Below are 24,297 nucleotides of genomic sequence, written 5' to 3' on the forward strand. Positions count from 1 at the left end.
TACTTCATGAATTGCTGAATACGTATATATTTTAAACATATCACAATTAAAAAGTATACATAACAAAGATATAGTCGAAAGAAGAAAATTAGACCAGATGCTTGTGCGTTCACCTTCGAGCTTTAGAAACAGAATCTTACCAAGATCTTTGAAACCCTGGTGGCAAACCTAAACATCCTCTTTGGAGGTAACAAATGTGTCCCAAGGGTCGTGTGTGTGATTATTTTTTACGTTGAAGGTTTGGATTAAAGGTTAACCTCTCTGCATCCCAACGCAATGTATTATTTAGTTTTGCATATATTTGAAATTTAAAAAATGAATTCATGCAGTGTTCTCCCTTTCGTAACTCACTTTAAAAAAATTCGGTATCATATTTGAGGGAGTCACCTTCATTGATGCCTGTGCTCAGTTCATTTATATCCATAATGGTTCACTGTAGGGTTATAACATCATTTATTCGTTCATTTTTCCTGTCAATGGATGTTTGGTTTGTTTTCAAAAAAAATTTTTTTTTGTCACAAAGCTTAGATGCCTCTTAGTGCATATGTGCAATTTATCTTTGTGACATGTAACAGAAACATAAATCTCATTTCTCTAAGCTCTAAATTCAACAGGAAATACAAATTGTTTCCTAAAAGTAGTTGTGCCAGTTTATACTGCCACCGGTGACCGAGGCTTGATGTTGTAAGGTGGTTTTAATTCCCAAGCAATGCTCTATTTCATTGGGAGCGTATCTGCATTTCTCTGATGATTAATGAGCATCTTTGCAAGATGTCCATTGGTATATATAATATACGGCATATACATGTGTGTGTTTTGTAAAATTCCTCATTTGGTCTTTTACATATTTTCTTTTAGATAATTTTCTCTTTTTTCCATATTTTTTTTCCCAAAAGTTCAAACGTTTGTTCTTCATGGTCTTGTCTCCAATACATCTATAATAGATTTTTTTTGGCATGGTGTAAAATGGATATCTAATATTTTTCACATTTAGATAAGCAATTATTAGCATGCTATCGAATAGCTCAGGTTCCCTGTGAGCCGTGGTACCACCTGACCCGGGTCCCTCTCCACGCCTCCGTCTATTTCTGGGCTCTTTTCTTTTTGTGATATATTTTTCTGTTCTTGAATTCTCCGATCACTATTGCTTTCCATCAAGTCTTGATGCCTAGCGAAGGGAGAAGGTTCTTCAGAAATGTATTGGGTATTTTGGGGTCTTTGTCTTTTCATATAAAATAACAAACAGATGGAACAATTCATGAAACAGTGGCTGGAATTTGGGTAGAATTACATTGATTCTATGAAACTATTTGGTGATAATTGAAATTTTTATGTAATTGACCTATATAAGATCACGACAAAACTTGATGTATTAGATATTTTCAAGGATATTTTATATTGAAATAATTTTATAGTATTTTCCATAATTATTGCACGTGTCTAAAAAATAATTCACTTTTAGATATCTAATATATTTCAATTTTCCTAAAAAGCATTTCCTTAAAAGTTTCATGGTGTATTGTTTGTTGCCAACATCTTTTATTATTTTTATGTCTTAAAACACTGCAAATGTGTCTGATTAATACTAATTATATTTTCGTGTTTAGGGCTAAAACCTTTATGTCATTCCTACATAAAGGTCTGTGTATCCCGTCTTTTTTAGTCCTTATAATTTTGATGTTTCTGATCATGCTGTAGTGTATGGACAGCAGAGAAGAGAATGAAACACCCTTGTGTTATGTACCTGACTCTAAAGCGAATGTTTACATTTCACCAGAAAACACGAGTTAGTTACAGGGTTTTTTTTTTTTGTTTTTTTTTTTTTTGGTAGATAATGTTAACTGAACTAAGAAGGCTATTCTCAGCTTGCTAACATTTTTATCGTGAGTGGTCAGTATTTTCACATTTTCTACATTAGTAAGCTTATCATTTGGCTTCTGTCTGTTTATCCATGTGGCAAATTACATTAATTACTTTTCTTTGGCTGAAAACCTTGCCAGGGTGACCCTATGTTGCTTTTGATGTACTTATGAGATTGGACTCCATTTTTCCTTACTTATATTGTGTTTTTATGATCGTGACAGTATGGCATTATTTGTCTCATATAGTATTTAAAGAATATTTCCTCTTTTTCTGTTTTCTGGAAGATTTCTGTAAAAGGAATTATGTTCTCTGTATGTTTGGTAGGTTTCACAAAACTTTGATCTTACGAATTACTGAGTTAATTTCTTTAACGATACAGGATTATCTATGCTTTTACTGCTTCTCGAGAGATCATTTTGTCAGACTGATTTTAAATTATCTAGTTGTTTGTCTGCTTATTTATATTTTTATCACTTTTTAACTGGGTTGTTTTTGTGTTTTGTATGATGGAAATTTTTCAAATTTATTTTGGGTATGTCTTTTGTAAAGAGCATATGGTTGGATATTTTTAATCAAGCCAGATACTTTTTTTTTTTTAATTGGATGAATCAGTTCCTTCTTATGTATGGCGTTTAGATTTATTCCTACCATCTCATTTCTACCTTTTCTACGTTTTACTTTTCTTCATGCAGCCATTGTATTGGATTGGTTGAGGAATTTGTTTTTCCTGTTTTTTCTCTACCCTTTTAAAACTTATCAATTCAATTTCTATTTGCTTAAAATTACCACAGAAAAATTAACATGTGCATTTTACTTAATGAAGTCAAAATTTAAACACTATTAACACCACACTCTCAAGTAATTCAGAAACCTTAAATTACTCTAACCGTGGTCAGCGTTGGCAACTCACATACTCCATGTTCAGATAGCTTGGTCTTATTCTTATGTCACAGATGAGACATTATGTCATTGCCTCGCACTAGCCACATGTTTTTAAACGCCACTGTTCTCCACACCTCCTGTATTCACAGCGTCCATCTGCAATCATGTTGCTTTTTTCCAAAGTGTGTTCTCTAAACGCTTCTGTAATGAGAGCTTGTTGGCGATAAACTCAGGTTTTGTTTCAAAGAAAATATATTTATCTGTTCTCATTCTTGAGTTTCCTGAGTACTAAGTCCCAGGTGGGCAGTTATTTTCTCTCTTTGTTCTGTCATTCGCTGTTATCAATTGGAAGTATTCAACCCATTTAATCGACATTCTTCCGTAATAACCATCTTTTCTGTTCTTCTGGAATAGAAGATATCTTCGTCGCCGTTGGTGCTGTATGGTCTGCCTGCAAGGTTTGCAGACAGGAGTTCAGTGGGCTCCCCGGGTTTGCATTTCAGACCACGATCAGCAGTCGTCTCCTAAAATCTCGCGTCACCCCTGGTTGCCAGTCCTCGCTCCCAAGTCCAATTTGATGGACATTAGACGTTCTCCATCCAGCAGCCATCTTTCTAAACCTTCACTTTCTTATAATATTATCTTTTTCACTTTTCTGGTCTATATTTAGAGAATTCTTTTTTTTTTCCAGATCGCTTAGCAGTTCACTGAGTTTGTTTAGACTGACACACGTACTTGGTTTTGAAGTTAATTACTACACATAGTTTTTAATCTTGGTGACTTTTGTATTTGTAAAATTTCTCTACGTTCTCTCTCATCAGTTTTATCATAGCAGTCTCTTACGCTTTGCATATATTTTTTAATGTCCATATTTTCATACCTTTTAAACTTATCTCTTTTATATATTTATGTCGGAAAATTAAAGTATTTTCATCGCTTGGAGTCCGACACTCTGTGCGTTTTCACAGAGCTTCAGGGAACGCCCCGGGGGCTCGCCGGCGCTTCTCCCAGGCGCCTGCACCCTTCTTGGTTTCACACCGGCGACTTCACGTGGAGCCACAGTCCCCTTTCAGCCTGACACACCATGGGGACTCTCTCTGGCTCCCCGTACTACCGAGGACCAGCTAGCGCTGATGGGCCGTTCCTCCTCTCTGCCACCAAGAGCCGAGACCCGGAGAAGCGGCTTTCCCTGAAGTCTCCGTCTTCGCGTGTTCCGTTTACCCACTATACACATCACCCTTGCGGTATCCCAGATGGACTCGCCCTGGGGGGATGAGGAGGGGTACTGAGCCCTCTTCTCGCCTGGCAGAAGCCCCGGGCCGTCTCCGGCCCGCATGCTTGTCCCGTGCCTGCGCCAGGCCACCGGGTCGGATGGCGCTCGGAGCAGCGGCTCGGGTCCCCCGCTTCCCTGTCTTGAGGAGCTCGCGCTTCTCGCCAGTCGTGTGATGCGTTGATAGCAGTTGCCGCTCAGCAGTAGAGGATGTGTTCTATATTCTATGTTCTTCCAAGTCTCTCTTTATATTATATCTGCTTTTAAGTCCATTCATTTTTAATTGTAAAGATGGTATTTTATTATTTCTTTAAATTCAAGGGGGTTCACTTTTTCTTTTTTCATTGCATTGTCATTTTTTTCCCCTTAGGGCTTTGATTATATTTATGACTTGAAACATTTTAACCGTATTACTTTAAAATACTTTTCCAAATTTCCATTTTATTATTTCAAATTGTTGAGCGTAAAGACTTGGCTTTGGCCGCGCGCCGGCTCCCACCGATGCTGTGTTTCGTCACTCGCAGATGGGAGCCTGTCTTTCTCAAAGAAGCTCCCTTGCGGCCTGGGCTGCGAGTGTCTCTCACAGAGGGTTTTGATTTGCTTTTGCTCAGAGCCCCAGGCAAGTAACTGGCCTGGGACTAATTCTTCAGTTCACATCTTCGTTGGGTGGTTCTCGGACCCCGTAAGTAGAATAAATACATGTTCTCAAAACATATTGCAGGTGCATGCTTATAGCTTCAAATTCTACCAACATTTTTTTTTTCTTTTCCAGAGCTCAGGCTGGAAAGGCCTCAGTGTTTTTTTCTACATACATTTCATAGTATTTTAGGTAATTTAAATATGTTCTGATACTTTTGTCCATAATTTTATAATGTTTCTTGCAAGAAGGCTTTTCACTTTTTATATCTACATGCTGGACCTAGAAATCTACATTTGTGTCTTAACCCAACTAGAAGCTAAAATTATTAAAACTACTAGAATATCTGAAACGTTAATGAGTTACTTATCTCTACCTTTCCTCTGATGACTAATGAAATTCTAAAATGTTTGACGTGGTTCCATTCCTATTTATTTATGTTTGCATAATGATTAGAGAAATTCATTTATTGCCCTAACAATAATGGAATATTTGGGGTGCCTCAATTATGAAATTATCTACATTCTTTGGAAGCAACTGGGACTGCTGAAATTGTTGTCCAGTTATTCAGGTAATACTGGGGTACCCCAAATCTTTATTAATATAAGCTAGAATAGTGATAATGTCTTGTCACATATTGTAATTGTACATGAGACCTATGAAAGTCAGGGTAGACAGCCACCAAATATGATTAAGATTGAATTTAGAAAGTTACATGTCGCCATTATTTAAGAAAGCTTCATTTTCACAATAACTTTATTACAACACACACACACACACACACACACACACACACACACACAATACTGTGTTAGGTCCCAACCCTGACAATACATGAACTGTTTTTTTTTCTTTTTAATTCTGATACACATTTATTTGGTAAGTGATGAAGTTTTACTCTTTAAAAAATGGATGACTTTCTAAGTAAATTTTTTTTTGTCATCCTGATATATTATTCTCGCCTTTGGCCAAACCAGTCCTTAGCATTTCTTCTTTGGATCTTTCTAAGCATCAAAACTGCACTGGGAAACCCGCGTCAGCGCTGGCGAAAGCCCCGCTTACACGCCGGCTTAGGCCTTGACTCAGAGTGTGATGCCAGCGGGAACTAAATGGTGCGTGAGAAGAGCCGCGGGCCGCGCGGACGCCCCGTGTGCCGCCCGGGATCGCTTTGCTGCTCCACCCGCCTGCCGGCTCATCCCGCCTTTCTGTCACAGGCGCCCTTCCCGGATCGGGAAAGCCAGAAGCAGTAAGTCCGCTCTGCCGGACCGGAGCCCCCCAGAGATCGAACAGCACCTAAAAGAGGGCGGGGCGAAGCCTACGAACAAAGAAGAAGACAGGAAAGCGCCTCGGGGGGCATACGGTCACCGCTGCAGCCCGAGCTGATCGGCCTTTAGATAAGTTTTTGGATACAATAGCAAAGCACAGGGTACAATACCGTAGGAATGCTGGCATTTACATAAGTTCCTACATATCCTTCCCTCAGGGTACAAGCATCCTTTTCTGGGCTGTCAAGCATTCCACTATCTTCAGAGGATTTCTTCAGGAGGCAAACCTCCCCTCCAGGGTCAGTGACATTTAATTCCACATCCTGCTTCCTAGAACCATCGTTTAGCAGCCTCAGCAGCTGCTCCATGGCCATCAGCTACGCGACTTCTTCAGCGTCTCATAATGGCTCCCACACTGCTCAGCCCTAGGGTCGCCACGCTGCTGGCCGTCTAGGTGGGCAGGAAAGGAAAGCAGAGAGGACGGCCCGGGGCCTGGGCCCCGCGCTTCTCCTTCCTGCTGCCCCTCTCGAGCCTCTGACGTCCCTCTTCGCGTGTTTCTCGTCCTCAGTGGCCTGCTTCTCCCCTGGGTCTCGAGGCCTGCTTGCTGTCCCCGCCCGCACGCAGGCCTCTCATGGCCCCAGGAGTCAGCCTATCCGAGGGCTCCCAGTTCTGACTACATTCGTCTCTCACCACGAGGAAGTGACAGACAGACGAATCATTTGGTCTTACGTAAGCGACCTGATAAGCCCCAAACACGTTCTACCTTTTCCTTACCTCGGTCCACGCCAGTGGCCACTTAACATTCAAACGGGTCAGAACCCTCTAGTCCCAGCTCTTCATCCTGGGGACCTATAGAGAGGTTGCCAAGGCAAGCCAGTGATCGGCGCGGACACCAGACCCGGCACTCCCAGAAACACCAGCCAACATTGAAAATAAATGACAATAACGCAGTCCCCACGAACAGCCATTTACCTACCCCGTCCCCCCTGGTTTAGTGCAGGTTTACTTACCCCTAGTCCCTTCGCATGTACATTTGCAGTTATGGTTTATATTTTTTTTATTATTGCAGTAGCAACGTTCCTCTGCTTGCAAGTTAAAGAGTCCCTGTCCCGTCTGATTTCCTTTTCGTGGATTCCGATCTCCCCCCCCTCCCCGGAGCAGAGTGCACTGGAACTGACGGCCTAGTCCAGTGAGGAAGCAGGTTCCGCGCCCTCAGATGCCTAGTTAAACGCACTCGCAGTTACACCGAAGCGAAGGCCGCAGGCCCGTCCTCACAGCGTCACCAGTCTGCGAGCGTCTGTGACCGAGTCATGGGGTGGAGTCCCCCTGGCGCGTCCGCTGGCCCTCTCGGGTTGGCATGCGTGGCAGCGCGCCCACACGCACACACACACAGCCACGCAAGCAACCACGGCAGCTTATCCTAGTGTGAAGTGCAGTCAAACGAATAAAAACGGACTATTTTCTTGATTATCGGTGCTGATCGAGCTGATGCTGCAAACTCGTGCGGCACAGACATCGAAGAGCGAGGTCTGAGACCTCTGCCGGCTCCGGGGAGCGCGACGTTGACCACGCCTCGACCCACTCGCCTCGTGTGCAGAGTGGGAATGGCGACAGCACCGTCCTCGCCGGTCCTTGAGAGACCTGCTCCAGAGAGCAGTGGCCAAAAGCCGGGCTGGCCCTTCGGCTTTTACTTCTTTTTTTTTTTTTTCCTCTTCTTTTACTTCTTAAAATTTCAATTCTCTGTAGGCCTCATCGCGAGAGTACTAGTTCGTGGTCCCCAAGAATCGTGTCTGATATTAAATAAGCTACCAGTAAATATTAGTTATAATTGCCGACTAACTTAAGTACAACAGCATCTGGCGCTCCTCAAATTCATGCTGCTTTACAGACATCGAGAGTTCAAAGAATTAATAAAGAAGAGGGAAGAAAGGGTGTCGGCACAGGCCGGGCTCCCCAGAAGCAGATCCCGAGATGAGGGGTTACGGAGGACTCGAGATGAGCCTGCGTTCGTTCGGTTCCCTCCTTCCTTGGAAAGGGGGCACGAGAAGCCACCTCGTTTTGGATCGTCCCCCGTCCCGCACTGTGCTAGCAAACGAGAGCTAATGCTGTCCACTGTAAGTTCTCCCTAGACAGAGGAAGCGTGCGTGCTGCTGGGCATTTCAAACCGCGGTTTGCCTGGATGACGTGGAGACTCTCTAGCTTTGCAGACCTCTGTCCCGTCGGTGGTGGGACCAGAGTTCGCAGAGAGCAGTCCGAGCTCACGCTCTGTCTGCACACGTGGCCACGACGCCCCGGCCCTGCCATTTGTCCGTGGTACTGCTACGTGTGGCTGTACGCCTTCCAGGCGGCCGGCTCACAGGGAAAAGGGTTCCTGTGTGCCCTGCTCACCCCCACGTCGCCTTGCACACCAGCAGACGTAAGCGAGACCCGGACAGAAACGTGTCGTCCGATTGTTCGCCGTACGGGTTGTCCATTCGGATTTGGATTTAGCTGCTCGTTTGCAACTGCATTTCTAGCCAAAGAAGGAAAAGTTGGCATTAGTTTTACTGACTACTAAATGTTTAGTCCTCCCTGCAAAGCTGACTCAGTCCCTAGGCAGATGATATTTTTGGATTGCCGTGTTTGTCAACGTGAGCTGGAGCTGCACTTTAAATTATAAGTCCATTCTGATCACAGGAAATACTTCTGGTTTAAATCCATGACTAGTTTTATATTTAAAGTTTACTTTCCGGTTTCCAGTATACTTCATTGTCCTGGACAGCTTGATTTTTAAGGTAATCCAGATTTCCTTTGTTTGCATGGTGCTCCACTCCAAATAATTTTTGGAACACCTGCTAAACAGAATGCTTTGCCAGAAGATGTTTTGATGGGAACACACACACACACACACACACACACACACACACACACACGGTATGGATCCATGTTGTCCGTACAACCTGTGAATCACACCTTTATTAGTTATGGTGTTTATGTTGTTTTCTATCCTTTCCAGTGGGACTTGTGGGAGGAGATGACGCAGAAATGGCATGCGGTGCAGTCCAGGTCCCACGGCGTGCTCTCGGGCGGGTGCTAGTGCAGACTCCAGGTTTGAGAGTAAATGTTATTTGCATGAACTGTGTGTAACTGTGACTATTCGGGAACAAACATGAGTTTCTGACGAGGAAGGGGAGGAGGAGAGGCGAGCCGGTGCCCCGCGGTGGGTCTGCTTTGTTTATAAGCAGCAGGCAGCCCAGAGCTATGTCAGCGCAATGGTAGTTTCCTCTGCCGAGTTTTTTGTTTTTATGTTTTTGTTTTTTTGTTTTGTTTTGTTTTGTTTTGCAAACTCTGTAACTAGATTTGGCGATAGAGCGTCAGCATGTAGATAATAAATAAAGGAGAAAGTGAAAACCAGTACTGAGCAAAGAGTTAGGACGGGATCACAGCGAGCTCGCTCCTGGTGGAGCAGCGCGGGGAGCAGGGTCGTTTATGGAAGTGGGTGTCGAGAGCGCGGTACTCACTGTTGACATCTACGGCCATTGCCTAATGGGTGAGCTGTCTTTGTTTCCAACGGCAGCTCCTAAATTCGTCCATATTAAATATTTTCCTTGGCTGGCACGACGTAAGTCCAAAGCCATCATGACGGTTGATGGGCCATTTTACAAACAATTCAATTCGGTGCGGGCGACGTCCTCGGTTTCTGGATGCCAACGGCGTGCCTTTCCTGATTCTCCATCGGCTACGTCTCGTTTGGACATGGCCTCCCTCCCAGCCTCCCCCGCCTCCCCGTCGAAGCCCCAGCCCTGGGCACGGGCGAAGCATCCTTTCTCTTGCCGGCAGTGTCGAAGTGACCGTGTGGGGCTCTGCAGCGGGTCCAAGCGAGACGCGGCGCGGACAATCCGGGCTCGTGGTCGCACAGGGACACCGCAGCCTCAGAGGAAGCCCGGCCGCCGGGGACGCCCCGCCATCACGGCGGATGAGACCGTTTTGTATAAAAGGGTTTTATCCTCCTCGTCCAGGTATTTGCTCCCTCCAAACAGCCAGCAGGAGAGAAGAGGCAGTGGGGGGTGAGAATTTCTTGATGAGAGGTGAGGAGGGTGAGGCGAGGCCAGGAACAAACTGGAAACAGGGCTATCAGAGAGGAAAGTCCTTGCCCGGCGGGCAGCGAGGTCTTCGTGCTGTGAGTCTGACCCTGTCCTATCGGCCTGACCGATACCTCCCGCAGTGTCTGCCAGGGTTCGCACCAGCCGTGTCCAAGGCCCCTCGAGATGGCTCCGGGAAACGCTGAGGTCATCTTGGATGTGCTTCTGGTAGGAGACCCTCGTCACCGGGCCTCGTCAGTGCTCCGTGAGGACAGAGCCCCGTCCGCCTCGTTCCACAGCCGGGCTCGGGGCTCTGCTCGGCGCGTGGCTCAGCGCGCACATGCGGGGAGCGCCTGTGGAGGGGAGAAACCCGTCACCTCACGAGTTAGAGAAACCTCCTCAGGAGCAAAGGCAGGTAATGCGCCTCCTGAACAATGTTGTAAGACAGGGAAACTTTCTTTTTCGTCTAGCCATCCTAGTCCTCCGGCTGGAGCCCGTGAGACAGACAAAGAGAGGCGACGAGAAAAAAACAGGCGCGAGCACGTTAACCCACGAGTCACGCACACGCGGGGGCCCGGGGGGGGCCTGGCGTGGGTTAAGGCGCGCTCGGCCTCCGTCTTCCAGCCAGGAAGGCACCCTCAATTCTTGATTTAATTTCCTTCTCTGACTATGCACTGGCATTGGAATCGGGTTCATAAATCAAATCTCCTAGGCCTTCTCGCGGACATAGGTCAGAAGACAGCTCTCTGAATAATGAACTAAGGGGAAGTGTTAACCCGAATTTAGTAGAACAGATCAGCATACAAACACGTGCTCAGAGACGATTCACATGGCGTCGGCATGACAGCTCCGCTACATTTACAAGATTAAAACAGAGAAAGGAAAAAAGAGGAAGGAGTAAGAAAAGTCAAACCTTTTAGGTTCAGCGTTTAACTGCCACAAAGCTAAACGTGGCAACCAGTTGGCCGTCATTGTCCGAGTCTCCGGAGATATCTTTACCCGGTTTGAAGTCATCTATAAAAGTGACACGCCCAATCCACACCACACAGTTCTCTGGAGAGCTAGGGTAAGGCAAGGGAGCCTGGGAAATCCGAGCCACCCGCTTTTCCAGGGAGAGGAGGGTGCGGGCGGGTGGGTAAGTACTCTCCCGCACTAGGAACACCGCGGTGGTAACAACCGAAAGGAGAATCAAAACTCGCCTATCCCAAAATTTCATTTTCAGAAATAATAAAGTCCAGAAAGCCGAAATAAGTCCTTGAGGACCGTGTAACTTAGCTAGTGACAAAGGCAGAACAGTTTCTTAATTTATTAAATTTATAGCTTAATGTTCTGTCTACCACAGTTCATAATTCAATATTTGATTTTTTTTTTAAATCAGAAGCTCTCTCTTGGACTTATTAAAATGAGCAACCATGAATCACTAGGAGTCTGAGAACAAATAATAAAAACTTAGGGATTGTGTTTATTAAAAATATGTTGATGAAAATGAGTGAACTATGGAATAACTGTGATTCACACATCTTCAGCTCTTTTGAAGGAGAATACTTTTGAGGGCAATCATTTTCATGGCCTACCCACATTTTCCATACTTCACCAAACTTATAGCAAAACCATTCCTAAACATAAGAAATAGGAAGATAAATATTTTCTTTCATGCTGATGATACAGTCTTAGAATCTGTACAAGGAGTGACTTCAAGAAGTAAACGAAGTAATGACCACTATTGTCAGCAGGAAATGTTCATTATCAATCATGCGAAAACAACACTGTCACTTTTTGGCAGACACTTTTAGTACAGAAACAAAGAACGTTACACTCTCTTTACCAGATGACAACATCATTCAGATACCTTAATTGGACTTTAGAGATAGCACCCTATTAGGCTCGCTGAGATTCAGAACTATTCATCTGATTCAAAAAGCGTTTGCTGAGATCCAACTAATGCCAGGGGACACGCCGAACACCAAGTTTGTGCGTGGGCGATTGTGCTCTTCTGTAGGGTTTATCTTAAGTGTTTATGTCCTCGTTTCATGTTAGATGTGGGGCTGATAACTCTTCCCTTCAAATGAATTCAGAGCCAATAACACATTCATGTTTTATGGTCCACAGTGCTGAGGTCCTGTGGCCTGAATGTCTGTGCCCCCCAAAACCCTTATGTTGAAGCCTAACCCCCCAGTGGAATGGTGTTGGGAGGCGGCCTGTGGAAAGTAATTAGGGTTACACAGGGTCATGGAGGTGGAGGCCCCATGATGGGCAAGTGTCATTATGTGTCATTATGAGAGGATGAGACGTGAGAGCTCTCTCTGCCATGTGAAGACACAGCAAGCAGGCGGCCGTCGTAAGCCGGGAGGAGAGCCCTCACCAGGAACCATATCAGCCGGCACCTTGGTCTTGGACTTGCGGCCTCTAGACTGCGGGAAATAAATGTCTATTGCGTAAGCCATCCGGTCTATGGCGTTGGTGTAGCAGCCTGCGCTGACCAAGTCATGAGACTTTTGTAAAATTTTGAGGGGCCACGACAGAACAAGAAGCGTTTCCTGGAAAGCACAGAGGTTGTATCTGACCGCTGGAGGATTGTGGTCTCCCTGATAAAAACTAAGACTCTCCGTTGAAGCAACGGCAAGAACCAGGAGGTGTTTACAACAAAATGCGAACGTTAGCAGGACCGTATTCCCTTTTCTGTAACGTAGTGCGATTCTAGTATGAAATGCAAGTTATGAAACAGTAGAGTAATCCTACTTTGGGAAATGAAAAGGAAATTTGATCAGGAGAGTTGACTGCGAAATGTTGAAAGCGTGATGGCCGGGTATCGTGACTGTGGGCGGGTCGCAGCCTGGTGGCGGGTCGCAGTCCTCTCTCTTCCCTTCTCCAGGAGAGTTCCCGGGGACGCAGAGGGGACCTCTTCGAAAGCCAGAGTCATTTTCGTTCATTCGCGCCATAGCGCTTCTCAGGCACTGGAACTCCGTCGGGCCCCGTGACGGACGCTGGGGAGACAGTGGTGAGACTGTGTGGAGTCGGTCTCTGTGTGGCTCGGTGCGGGGCTTTGTAACTCATAGACTCATTTAACCTCACAGAATGTCCCAGCTGCGGAAGCGTGTTCTTGCCCCGATCACCATGCGACGGAGGGGCGGAGGAGGTGCTCCGAGGGGTCGAAGCACCAGGCGGGACAATGGCTAGCGTTTCGTGGTGCTCTTGACTCAGTGTCCTCTCCGCTGACAGGTCCGCATTCCCGCGCAGCGACATGTCACACCGATTACTGTGTTTCGTGTATAACGTGAGGTTAAAAGCGTGTAGCTAGGGCAGTACATTTTTTTTTCTGTAATCATGAGCTCTTCAGCAATAACAGAAAACATGCAAATCAAGCCCCGGCCATCATGGGGTTGGTAGGGAGACGCCACGGACCCTGTGCGCCTCGCAGGGACCGCCAGCGGGGCTGCGGGGAGAGGGTGGGGACCGCGTCAGGCGCACGGGCAGCTCGGACGCGACGCCTGTGAAGAACGCAGGGTCGCGCTTTATAAGCATCTTTTTTCCTTATCCTACTTGTATGCAAAGGCCAACATTTGGCTGTGGCTCCACATAATGTTTGGGTATTTCATTTTAATATTTAGCAGTTCTTACGGAGTGACCATTTTGGACACAATTATGACCCTGGGGTTCGGCTGCTTCTCCAAGTTAGCCAGATGGTTCGAGTCTGGAGATACGGCTGGAAATGACATCAGGACAAGAATTGGCCTGAGTGAGCTAATACTTCCCCATTCGCGGCCGGGCCGAACACGCCGCCACGGGGGCGACATGCCGCCTCCGCTTTTCGCCTGCCTGAGCCCTGGAGACGCTGCGGCCAGGGTTCGTGTCGGAACCCTGCATGGCGTCTTCTTCTTCTTTCTTTTTGGTCAAGGGCGGCACTGTCGCCGCTGGGCATCAGGGCGAAGGTCGAGATCCGGCCTTCTCTCTTGGCTGCGCGGGATCAGCTCTCCTTGGCTTATTGAGAAGGAAACACCAGCTTTCCAATTTACTCTCTGAAATTGGTCGGCGTAGCCCCCGCCGGATGGAAAGGCACCATCTGTTTTAATAATCCTGGTGGCGGAAGAGGCAGGAGGTTGAGAAATGCTGGCGGGGGCTCTGGCGGGCGCAGCTCTGTCCGGAGAGGGATCGCCTTTGGAGTCCGTGCGTGAGCCCGGCTGTCCAGGCGGGGGGCTCACCGCGCAGACCCGCCGCCGCGGGGGCTGCTCAGAGCTCCGCGTGCAGGGAAAGGCCCCTGGGCAGCGGGGGGGCAGATGTGCATGCGGGGGGCAGGGGGCAGCACCGCGAAAGACCATGGCCGTGAAGTCAGCCAAGCTCTTTTAAGAGTTTGTTTGTTTTGGGTTTTTTTGACATTTGCGTGTTGTTTGTTTTGTTCACTCTTTGATCATTCCTGGAAGATGAGACATTCTTGCCACTGTCTTAAACCCAAACCATAGTGGACTGTCCATCTCTGGGCACTTGATAGCAGAACTTCCTTTTCCTGCCGCCGAGACAAAGGTTCCATTTCTCAGCTTTGAAAACTGCAAAGCCACTCACTCCTTCGCCCGCGGGACGCTGGCTGGACGCGTGTTTAGTAACTAACGCACACAAAGCAACACACAGTACGCACAGCCAGATAGACACTCACACACACACACACACACATGCACACACACACGTCCGGGACCGTCCCGCCCTCCAGGACAGCGGGTCCCAAGCCACCTCGCCACCTTCCCCAGGCGGCAGCTGCTGTCCCACCTTGCTCCAGGGGTCTGAAACGTGCACACAGACGCGCACTGTCCCTAGCCGGTCTTGTGTGAGAGGCGTTTTAACTGACTGGACTCCGCCTCGAAGGCCAGCGCTGATGTTCTGACACAATCCGTGAAGTGCCCAGGAGTGACTCTGCAAAATCTAAGCGAGTATTACGAGAGGAGCTCGGAACAGCAGTGCTGTTACTGGCGCTGATTTCTTTAGCATCTTATCAAGTGCCCTGTTGTGGCAACAGTCTTTTTCTGTTTCCCCTTCTGCTAAGCTAGATGACTCAATCCGCAGACCGAGAAACCATGGCACAGCCACAACGTTCAAAACAGCTCGTGTGTAAGGGCTCAGAGCGCCTCTGAGCCGCATCCACCTCTCTGAGCTAAATGCGAGGTAACGGATTCCTAAAAATACCCTGCCATGAGTCACCCTCTTCCGAGGGCCCTGGAGAATGTTCTCCGCAGAAACGGCCAGGCCCGGAGTGGGTGAGTCATGTGGGGGCTCCGTCAGCGGCACGCTACGCGATACCGCCCTGTCCCCTGGCGCCGAGCTGGAGTCGCCCGAGGGCCTGTTGAAACGCAAGCCTCCGCAGCCGCTCCAGCTCTTCCCCCACGCCGCCGTGCCGCAGCAAGGCGCGCCGGGGGTCCGGTCCCTCGCGACTTGCTTTCTCCCAGGGGAGGGAGGAAAACCCAGAGCCCGAGAGAAGCGGGAAGCCTGCCGTCTGCAAGCTGTCCCCTTGCAGGCGTAGGCTTGCCTGGGCGACGTATTCAAGCCGCCCGAGGTCACTGTTGAGTCAGCGTGTTGGAGCGGGCATGGGGCCCCACCCCCACCCCTGTTCCCGGGCCTGCAGCCGGCGGGCCCACCGAGCCCCCGCCCTCGTGGGTCATGCGGGCGGCACTCACAGGGCACAAGGCGCGACCCTCTCCAGCAGCAGTCCCGCCTCACAGAGGGGCCGGGAAGACACGAGAGTTGACGACAGCCTTTGCAGTGGGATTTCACACACGAGCGTGTATCTGGACGAAGAGAATCCAACACTCTCGAAGTTACACTGCACAAAAGCCACAAAAGATCTGCGTATTCATGAGGGTGACACGTACCTCAGGTCCTTCTGCACAACGGAGGGATATAAATTATAAATGAAGAAAACAAGTAAATGCCAGTTCTGATGATCAGCTCGGACAGGAAGTCATGTGCCCTTAACCTGGAAATACCATATTTAGAGGCAAACGGGCCAGTTGACCCTTAAGAGAAAGGCTTTAGCCTCTGATTCTCACGGAACAAGTCTCTAGAATCCTGTTTTCTGGTTTAAAATATTCAGTATTCCCCGTGTTCAACCAAGAGCTTACCAACTATATCTTCATTAAAAAATCAATTTGAAGGTCATGTGCACGACTTAGAATCTATCAGACTAGCACGTCTCTGGCTACCAGGAGGTTAGGAGGGTGTCTAGGGCTGTTTAAGAATCCGGACTTTTAGATGAAAAAACATGTCCATTGCTAGGGAATCTCAAGATTTAATGGTCAACATAGTTTTTAAAAAGCAACTGATTGATTTTTAATTGCATTAAAATTCACGCCTAAAATCGCCATTTCAATCTTAAGGTGTGGGACACCGGCGGCATTCAGTGCGTCCCCCTTCATCTACTGCGGGACATTCTTGTCGCCCAGAAGAACATGCTCCTGTCAAGTGCTCGCACCAGATGCCCCTCGCCGCGGCCCCTGGCGACCGCGCGCCCGCCTCCGTCGCTGCTTTTCGAGCCTGCTTCTTCCACTGAGCGTGATGTTTCCATCCACGCTGTGGCGGGTATCAGCACCTCTTCCTTGTTGACGGCTGAGTCGTATTCCACGGCGCGGGAACACCGCCCGTCCTTTGCTCCTCCGCCCACAGACAGGCGTTTGCTTGTCTCTACCCTTCAGCTCCTACGAACAACGCTATATAAATCGTCGTGGGCGAGGTTTAGTTGAACGCCTGTTTCCAGCTCTTTTGGGTGTACATCTAGACTTGCCGGGTCCCATGGTAATTCTCTTTTTAGCCTTCTGTGGATCCACCACCCTGCCTGGCGCTGTGTGGAAGCGTCGGCACAGCAGGTCGACTCTCGGCTGTCCTCACAGGCGGGTGGACCTGCGCGGCGCAGGAGTCTCTAGCCGCACGTGTTGATTATGAAATGCACGCCCTGACCGCCCCTGCAGCGGCGGAGCTCTCGGGAGGGGCGGGTATGCGCACCCTTGCCCTCCGCGCCCCCTGCTCCCCTGAGCCCCGCCTTCTGCCTTCCCGTGCCAAAGAGCAGCTTCTTCGTGGGGCCCTCCGCCCGCCTCGGCTTCTGTCTCGGTCTGTGTGGGCTGCCGCGACAGGATCCACGCCTGGGGGGCTTACGGGCAGCGGGCAGGTGTCTGCCGCCTTTCCGGCAGCTGGCAGGCCGAGGGCGGGGCCCCAGCGGATGCAGGGTCTGGCGAGAACCTACCTCCTGGTTCACAGATCGCGTCTTCTCACTGCGTCCTCGCATGGCGGGAGGGGCGAGCAGCTCCGGGGTCTCTCTGTAAGGACACCAACCCCACCGTGGGGCTCCGCCCTGGTGACCTCGCCGCCTGCCAGAGGCCCCGCCTCCCACACCTCGCGGCTTTTGGGGGACACAGCAGGCAGTCCCCGGCGGAGTCCGGATCCGCCCTCCCGGCCCCCCGGCCCCCACCGGGGGCGCCGCTGCCGACCAGGACACGCGCTCCTCCTGCGCGCCGCTCTCGGGGCTTTTGCTGTGTTTTCTCCTTCCATCCCCGACACTTGTCCCCTGTCTCTGCCACCAATTCTTGTTCGTCTCTCCCTATTCCTAGGTCAAGGAAGGCTGCTTCCCCTAGTCAGTTCTCCCCTTGAACCGCCGTGCGCACGTCCCTCGCTGGTCGCTTTGGAGATGTGTATGTGATCGGCGCTCCCTCCGCCTCCCAGCACGCAGAGGCCGGGCCATGCCCTCCTCCTCTGCTTCCGTGCCCCCGATCCCGGGCAGCGGGGGACGGGACGGTCAGGCGATGGGAGTCGGAAGAGCAAAGGCAAACGCAGAGGGAGGCTCGTAGGAAGCACTTCTGTCCTGCCGCTCCCGGGGCTCGCAGCGCTCAGCAGCTCTGCTCGGTGGCCTTGTGTGTACAGAGGGCCGAAAATGTCCGTCAAGAACAAGAAAAGCAAGGTTTCCCACACAATGGTCACAACAAACAGGATCTGTGTTATGAATAGCTCACTTACTCCGGAAGTGGTTCGTTCCGAGGCTTGTCTGGATGACACTGGGCCATCGGGCCGGAGTAGGTTCCATAGAACGGGCAGTTCCTCCGGCCCCCCTCGTCCCCTTCTACAAAGCGAGCGAGATCGGGATACGAGTTCTCTAGGGTATCAAGAAGTGTTTGGGGTGAATTCTTGCATTCAAGCGAAAGACAGGGGAGCCTGTTAAGTAGCAAAGGAACTTGTTAGAAGGATAATGTGGAGTTCAGAGAAATTATAGGAAATCGGGAGAATGAGCAAAGAAGCAGAGAAATCCAGGCCACCCAGAGCCAGTCTGTCAGGATGCAGACGCGTCGGGGCCCTCGCCCGTGCTGCCGGGCCCTCACGTGGCAGGCACGCGCAGGAATAGCCCTCAGCTGGCCCCGGGTCCTTGCGTCGTTTCCTTAAGATAAAATGGAACAGAGACTCCCTGAAGTTCGAGCGGTTTCGCAGAGCTGGGGGTCGTGCTGCAGTGAGGCGCGTCGTGGGCGCGCGGGCTCCTGGGGGGACCCCGCCCCTGGCGTGCGAGACCCGCGCCCGGCCCCGCAGTGCTGTGCGGTGGGCAGAGGCAGGGGAGGGAAGGGCGGGGGGCAGGGAGAGAAGGAGGCAGCCAGGGGAAGGGGCTCTCCGGACAAACACGACTTACCTCTCGTTTTGTGGAACCTAAAATTTATACAGTTCCTAGAATCCTCTTTGAAAAGAAGAACAAAATTGTGAATACAAGAAAATTAGTACAAAAGTGAATCCTCGTTTAGAATGAGAGTTGCTGCCCTGACAAGTGCCTACAGCCGGGGAGATTCAGGAGCCCTGCGAGCTCTCCCGGGACGACCAGGCCCGTCCACCCGCAGCATCCTCCCTCGGGGGGCGCACGGAGCCCCGTAGGCCACTCGGGGCCTGTCTCCACCCCCGCCCCTGCCCGCACTGCAGGGCGGGACAGTTGTGGCTCAAATCTAAGACCCACGGAGCCAGCTGAGATTCATTATGAGCCTTTATTAGCCGGCTGGCGACTGACTCCCCACTAGAGAGTCAGCCCCGGGCTCTCAGAGGAGGTCGCTGCTTAGGAGGTGAAGGGAATAATTTCACTAAATTCAATTGAAGTGGTCCATAGAAAACATAAGTATTTTACAAATGTTCGCAGCAACTAAACTGAAATAAGCAACGTAAATCACGTGCCGTCTCACCGTGGGGCTCTGGAGGCTTCCTGCTTATGTCGGAGAGGAAAACAAACATCTCCATCAACACGAGAGTGGCGTGAGGTCTGGCCCTCACGGGAACAGTGAGTAGAGTCGGGCACGAACTCACGCCCAGGACCTACAGCCAGCGGCGCCCAGGGTCCCGGCGACAGCCACGGCGCCCTCTGAAACGCGCCGGGGAAGATGTGGGCCGTTGACACGCGATGACATTACCCTCTGTGATGGACCGTTCCGCGCGGGGCGCCCGCGCCGCTGCCGGAAGAGGCGGTGGCGGGCGCGGCGGGCGCAGGAGCCGGGGCCGCTGACAAGCAGGCGGGGGCGCTGACGACGCCTGAGCCTCGGTCCCCAGCCTGCGGGTCTGCGGCGGCTGGGCGGGGAGCCTGGCGTTGGCTGCTGTCGTTGCCGAACACTTAAAGAGACGACAGTCTGGCTTCTGGGACCCACCCCTCGGTCACGGCCAAGCCTCTGCCTCCCGCTTGGGGCGCCAGGGAACGAGGAAGCAGCGGCCCCTTACCAAACGGGGTGAGCGGACCAGTCCGCGGGCACGGGGTGTCACAGAGCAGGTGCCCGCCCGCTCCCAGACTCCGCCCTGGGCGCGGGAAACTGTCACAGGATCGTGTGGCTTTCCACAGGACCCGGCTCGGTCGCCAGCAGTGTGACCTGGCGAACCGCAGCCTCCCCGGGCCGCAGGCTCGTTCCGCGCAGAGGGGTGACAGAGCCTCGTCCCCCGCCCGGCCGGCCGCCGTGGGGACTGAGGGCGCGTGCGTGTCGAACGCGCTCGGGGCCCGACGCAGCGGGGGGCTCCGGGCGCCGTGGCTGCTCCCTGTGCACACGTCGTCGCCCACCTGCAGCGCCGTGCGGAGCAGACCTCGCCGCCCCCTTTACCACGAGACGGCCAGGGCTCCGAGGACGCGGCTTGCCGAAGGCCACGGGCTCGTGCGAGGTGGGGTGTATGTGACCCCGAGCGCGCCTGGCAGCTCCCGGTGTGAACTCTGCAAGCTGTTCTTCAGGGCGCCCTTCGGTCCCGGGCAGAAGGGGACAGGGCCACCCTTTCCTGGCTCCACGCGCTTTTGCCGCCCACTGCCCCAGAGCTGGAACCCCGGGCTCGGGGCCCCTCCACCGATTTTTTTCTTCTCCATTTCTATCGTGGGCCACATACGCCAACCGACGATAGAAAAGTTACAAAATTGCCTCATGACAAAGTTATCTTACACGACAAAAATCAGTTGGAGACGGACCCTGATGTGCAGAGTTAGCCAGGGTGGCGGGGTGAGCCAGGAACCCACTCCTGCCTTGTTCTGTTTTCTGTCTGCAAGGGAGCGAGATCGTTTGTCTTCGTTTAAATAACGGGGAGAAGTGGACACTTCCCATCAGACATTTTTATAAGGAAAAAATTCTTAGTAGTGAAAACATATTTTTAAAAGGTTGTACTTAAGAGTCGAACGCGCCAGCTATCCCTAAACCGAAGCTAGGGGCCTGAATCATAGGCCAGTGATGCGGCCTGTGACTATTTACAGAGAGAACTGCCTTGTGACCCCCTCGGGGCACGGGGGGCAGAGGCGGTGTGTTCACTTTGTCCCAGAAGCCCCATCACCGGTGGGCACAGACACTCAACAGGGACCCGTCCTACAGATTTACTTTACAGGTGGGCGAAATGACTTAAAATAGAAATTTAGGTAGCCGACGATTGCAGTAACCTTAATACTCACCCTGATTTCGGGCTTTAACCTGCACATGCATACAGCTGCAAAATACGATTTTGAAAGTTCACATCCAGGAAAGAGGAGATCGACATCTGTGAAAACATACAGAGGCTTAATGACATTGTGCTTTCATTCCATGGGGGGAAAAAAACATGGCATCGAATCATTTTCAAGCTGGAATTTATTTCCACATGAAAATAAAATTTGCTTTCAGATCTAGAGGGAGGTTTTATTATGAGAAAAACATATCCGAAGGGAAAAAAAATGATTTTTTTCAGTGGCCATGTGAGAAGTCATAGAACAACATAACAGCTATCAGGCAAAATGCCACCACAGCCAGTGACAAGAGCCATTTTGGTAATTCGGGGTTCACGTCGACCAGGCCAGTGAAACCCCACGACGACCTCTGTCTGTCAGGGATCTAGTCTGTTAACAGCTTTAAATGGATTCTGGCCAGCACTCGGAGGATGTCGTGTCTTTCCTGTGTATTATTATGGGAAAAAAATAAACACACATGAGATTACATTTTCAAAGAGAAGAATAGGAAATTACAACAAATCCGTTTGTTTTTTCAAAGCAAAGGAAGAATTTTAGCACATATCAGGGGCCTCTTGATTTTTATTCTCGTGGTTCTGAGGTCGCATAGATTCTCATTTAAGTCTCAAAATCGTGCCCGAACGATGAGTTTGCCGCTCTTCCTTGCGAGTGAGGAATCCGGGCTTGGGGAGGTCACCCAGCCCCCATGGGGCTCCCTGGTAGCATCAGGTCAGGCTGCGGGGAGGTGGCGGGGCTGCTGGCAGCAGCCTTGACGTCACCTGACCTGGGGGCATGCTCACCATCAGCGCCCCAGGTGACGCAGATGGCCAGGAGGCCGCGCCCCAACCCTCTGGCCTGGGGGCGGCGCCGGGAGGGGCCCCGTCTGTGAGGGCTGCCCGTCGAGCGCGGCCTCTTCAGTTCAAGACGCTGAGTAAGTCGGTGTCCGCTCCGTACGTCAGTACCGCAGCTGCCGGCTGTAATGTGGGGTCCCCCCCCGAAACCTCGGTTACGTTCCGGAGTTCTCTGGAAGCGGACGGAGGCACAACCCGCCGCAGTCACGGGTCTGTCCGGGAGGCGTGGCGGCGATCCTGACGGCACACGGGGCGGGCGCCGCCAGCCCTCGCGACGTGCGGTGGCACGAGGGGACAGCGTCAGAGCCGACACAGGCTTCTGGATTGGCCGACCATGGCGGTGGGGACGTGGGGGGAGCTTCTGCCGTCCTGCTCCGCCAGGTCCCTGCTTTCTGGAGACAGCCGCCCTCTCCCGCCCGCAGGGCACACGCCCCCGGGTTAGACTCGAGTTTAATGAACAGCTTTGGGACACAGGCAAAGGTGTCCTTTGTCCAGAAATACTAATTCAGTCTGTTAGCAATTAAAACGTTATTTCAGTTATTTAAAATATGAGATTAATTTTTAATAAAAGGCAACTTACCAATAATACGTATTCATAGGTTAAATTTTAACGATCAAAATTGGCTTGTGCGAGATTTTCTTTGCTTGTTCCTTACTTTTTTAAACCGTATCCTTACTTATTTTGAATCCGAAATACCTCAAACTCTTATAACATAGTTCTAACTTCTGGAGAGTTCTAACAGAGATAGTTAATTACCTGTGAGGGGTGACCTGCCACCCAAGTGTCATGAGAGACAAAAATACAAGCCCTAGCCCGGTCAACAGACTTGCTTGGGGCGGGAGGGGGGGGGGAGGTTTATTATATAGTTTTTAAAAAGTATTTCCCACTTTCTCAAAACAAAGGTATCACCTCTTTCTAGACGTGAAGTGTTGTCTATCCCCCATTCACCTAGAGGTTCTGACATGTTCATGTTTGGTTTCAACCAGATTAGGGCATGGAAATACAGAAAAAGCCAAACTGTGGAGTCGCACATTTCTAGAAAGTTTCATAAGAATAGGATCAGGGCACTAGAGGTCGAGTGTCACGGGAGAGCCTGACTGCAGAAGCCCTTCCTTCCTGTCAGGCACACGTGGCAATGTTTCGTTACAGTCAGGCGTCAGAAAATAGAATCTTCATTTTTTTCTGTTGTGAATGGATGTTTGAATCATACTACGTTCTGCAGAGACCAGATGTGTCTGGGAGGCTGGGTGCCTTCGAGACAATGAATTCATCTTTCCCTATTTTCTGTTATCAAATATTTCAAATTTTTCATGCTACCTCAGATAAACTTTTAAAGACATGTCAATAAATGCCTGGAAATCAACGGTCATTCTTAACTTTTGTGGAGACACCAGTGTTCCCTTATCACAAAGAGCAGCGTTTACTGGAGCCAAGGTCAACTCATCGGTGGTGGTGGCGGCCGTGTGCCTGCTGCAGACTCACCGAGTAAGCAGATGGGACGCAGTCATGGCCTTGACCCCGTGATGGACCGCTCCCCTCGCCGCAGTAGCTCACGGTGCGCTTCGGAGCCTCGGGGTCCACCGAGCCATGGGCCTTGTGACGGTCACTCTGCTCCGGCCGTGTAGCCACACCTGCTTTGAGGTGAGAGCTGGTGCCCCGTTCCCTGGCCGGCCCTCCACCTGCATCTTCGCGAGATGCGAGATTCACTGTTTGTGAGCTCCCGCTCAGAATGAAAAGCATCTTCAGGGACCAACGAACGAGCCCTCCCACGCCGTGTAGATGGAAAGGGAGGAATTTACTCTAGCTCATGACGTGGTTCAGAAACAAAACCCCGAAAGCAAGAACGACAGAAAGCATGAAAATGAGAGAGAGCGAGAGAGCGGGGGGTGGGAGGGAGGTGCAGACGCTTCTGGAAGGCTGATTTTAGCCCCTCTGGAAGATGTGTGTATGGAGGCGTCAGCTGGGCTACAGGACTTCGTGGGGCAGAGGCCCCGTGCTGGGGCCAGCAGACGGAGCGATCGGGAGGGTTTCACAGGAAAGCTCTCCCCGTGGTCGGCCCATTCTAGACTCTGAGGGTGAAAGTTGGGGGGAATTTTGTGCCCCTAGTGCTTGCTTGCTCTGGCCGGCTGCTCGCCGAAGTCCAAGGCCCTGTGGGGAGGAGAGATGCCTGTCCAGAGCTCGGTCGGCCAAGTCCATGGGCGACTCACGGGTCACTGGCAGCATGCAGCCCGGGATTTTAATACATCCATGGACACGCGCCGCCAAGCACTGGCACCCGGGAACAAACGGTCCTGTTAAAACACGAATGTAAGGCGGCCGGATGGACAGATAACGCATTTCAATCTGTCAACCCGGGGTCCAGCCAAAGCCTGCCACGACTTCATGTAAAAATCCTTAGTTATCACACGTGGACAATTGTCAGTATGCCGTTATTTTCATAAATTATTATGAATATTCGTAACGATCTAGTTTATATGTGTGTGTTAAATGCATATTGTCGGGAGCCATTATGAGACGCTGAAGAAGTCGCGTAGCTG

The sequence above is a fragment of the Rousettus aegyptiacus genome, unplaced genomic scaffold, assembly GCF_014176215.1.
Source record: "Rousettus aegyptiacus isolate mRouAeg1 unplaced genomic scaffold, mRouAeg1.p scaffold_m13_p_10, whole genome shotgun sequence".
Taxonomy (NCBI): Eukaryota; Metazoa; Chordata; class Mammalia; order Chiroptera; family Pteropodidae; genus Rousettus; species Rousettus aegyptiacus.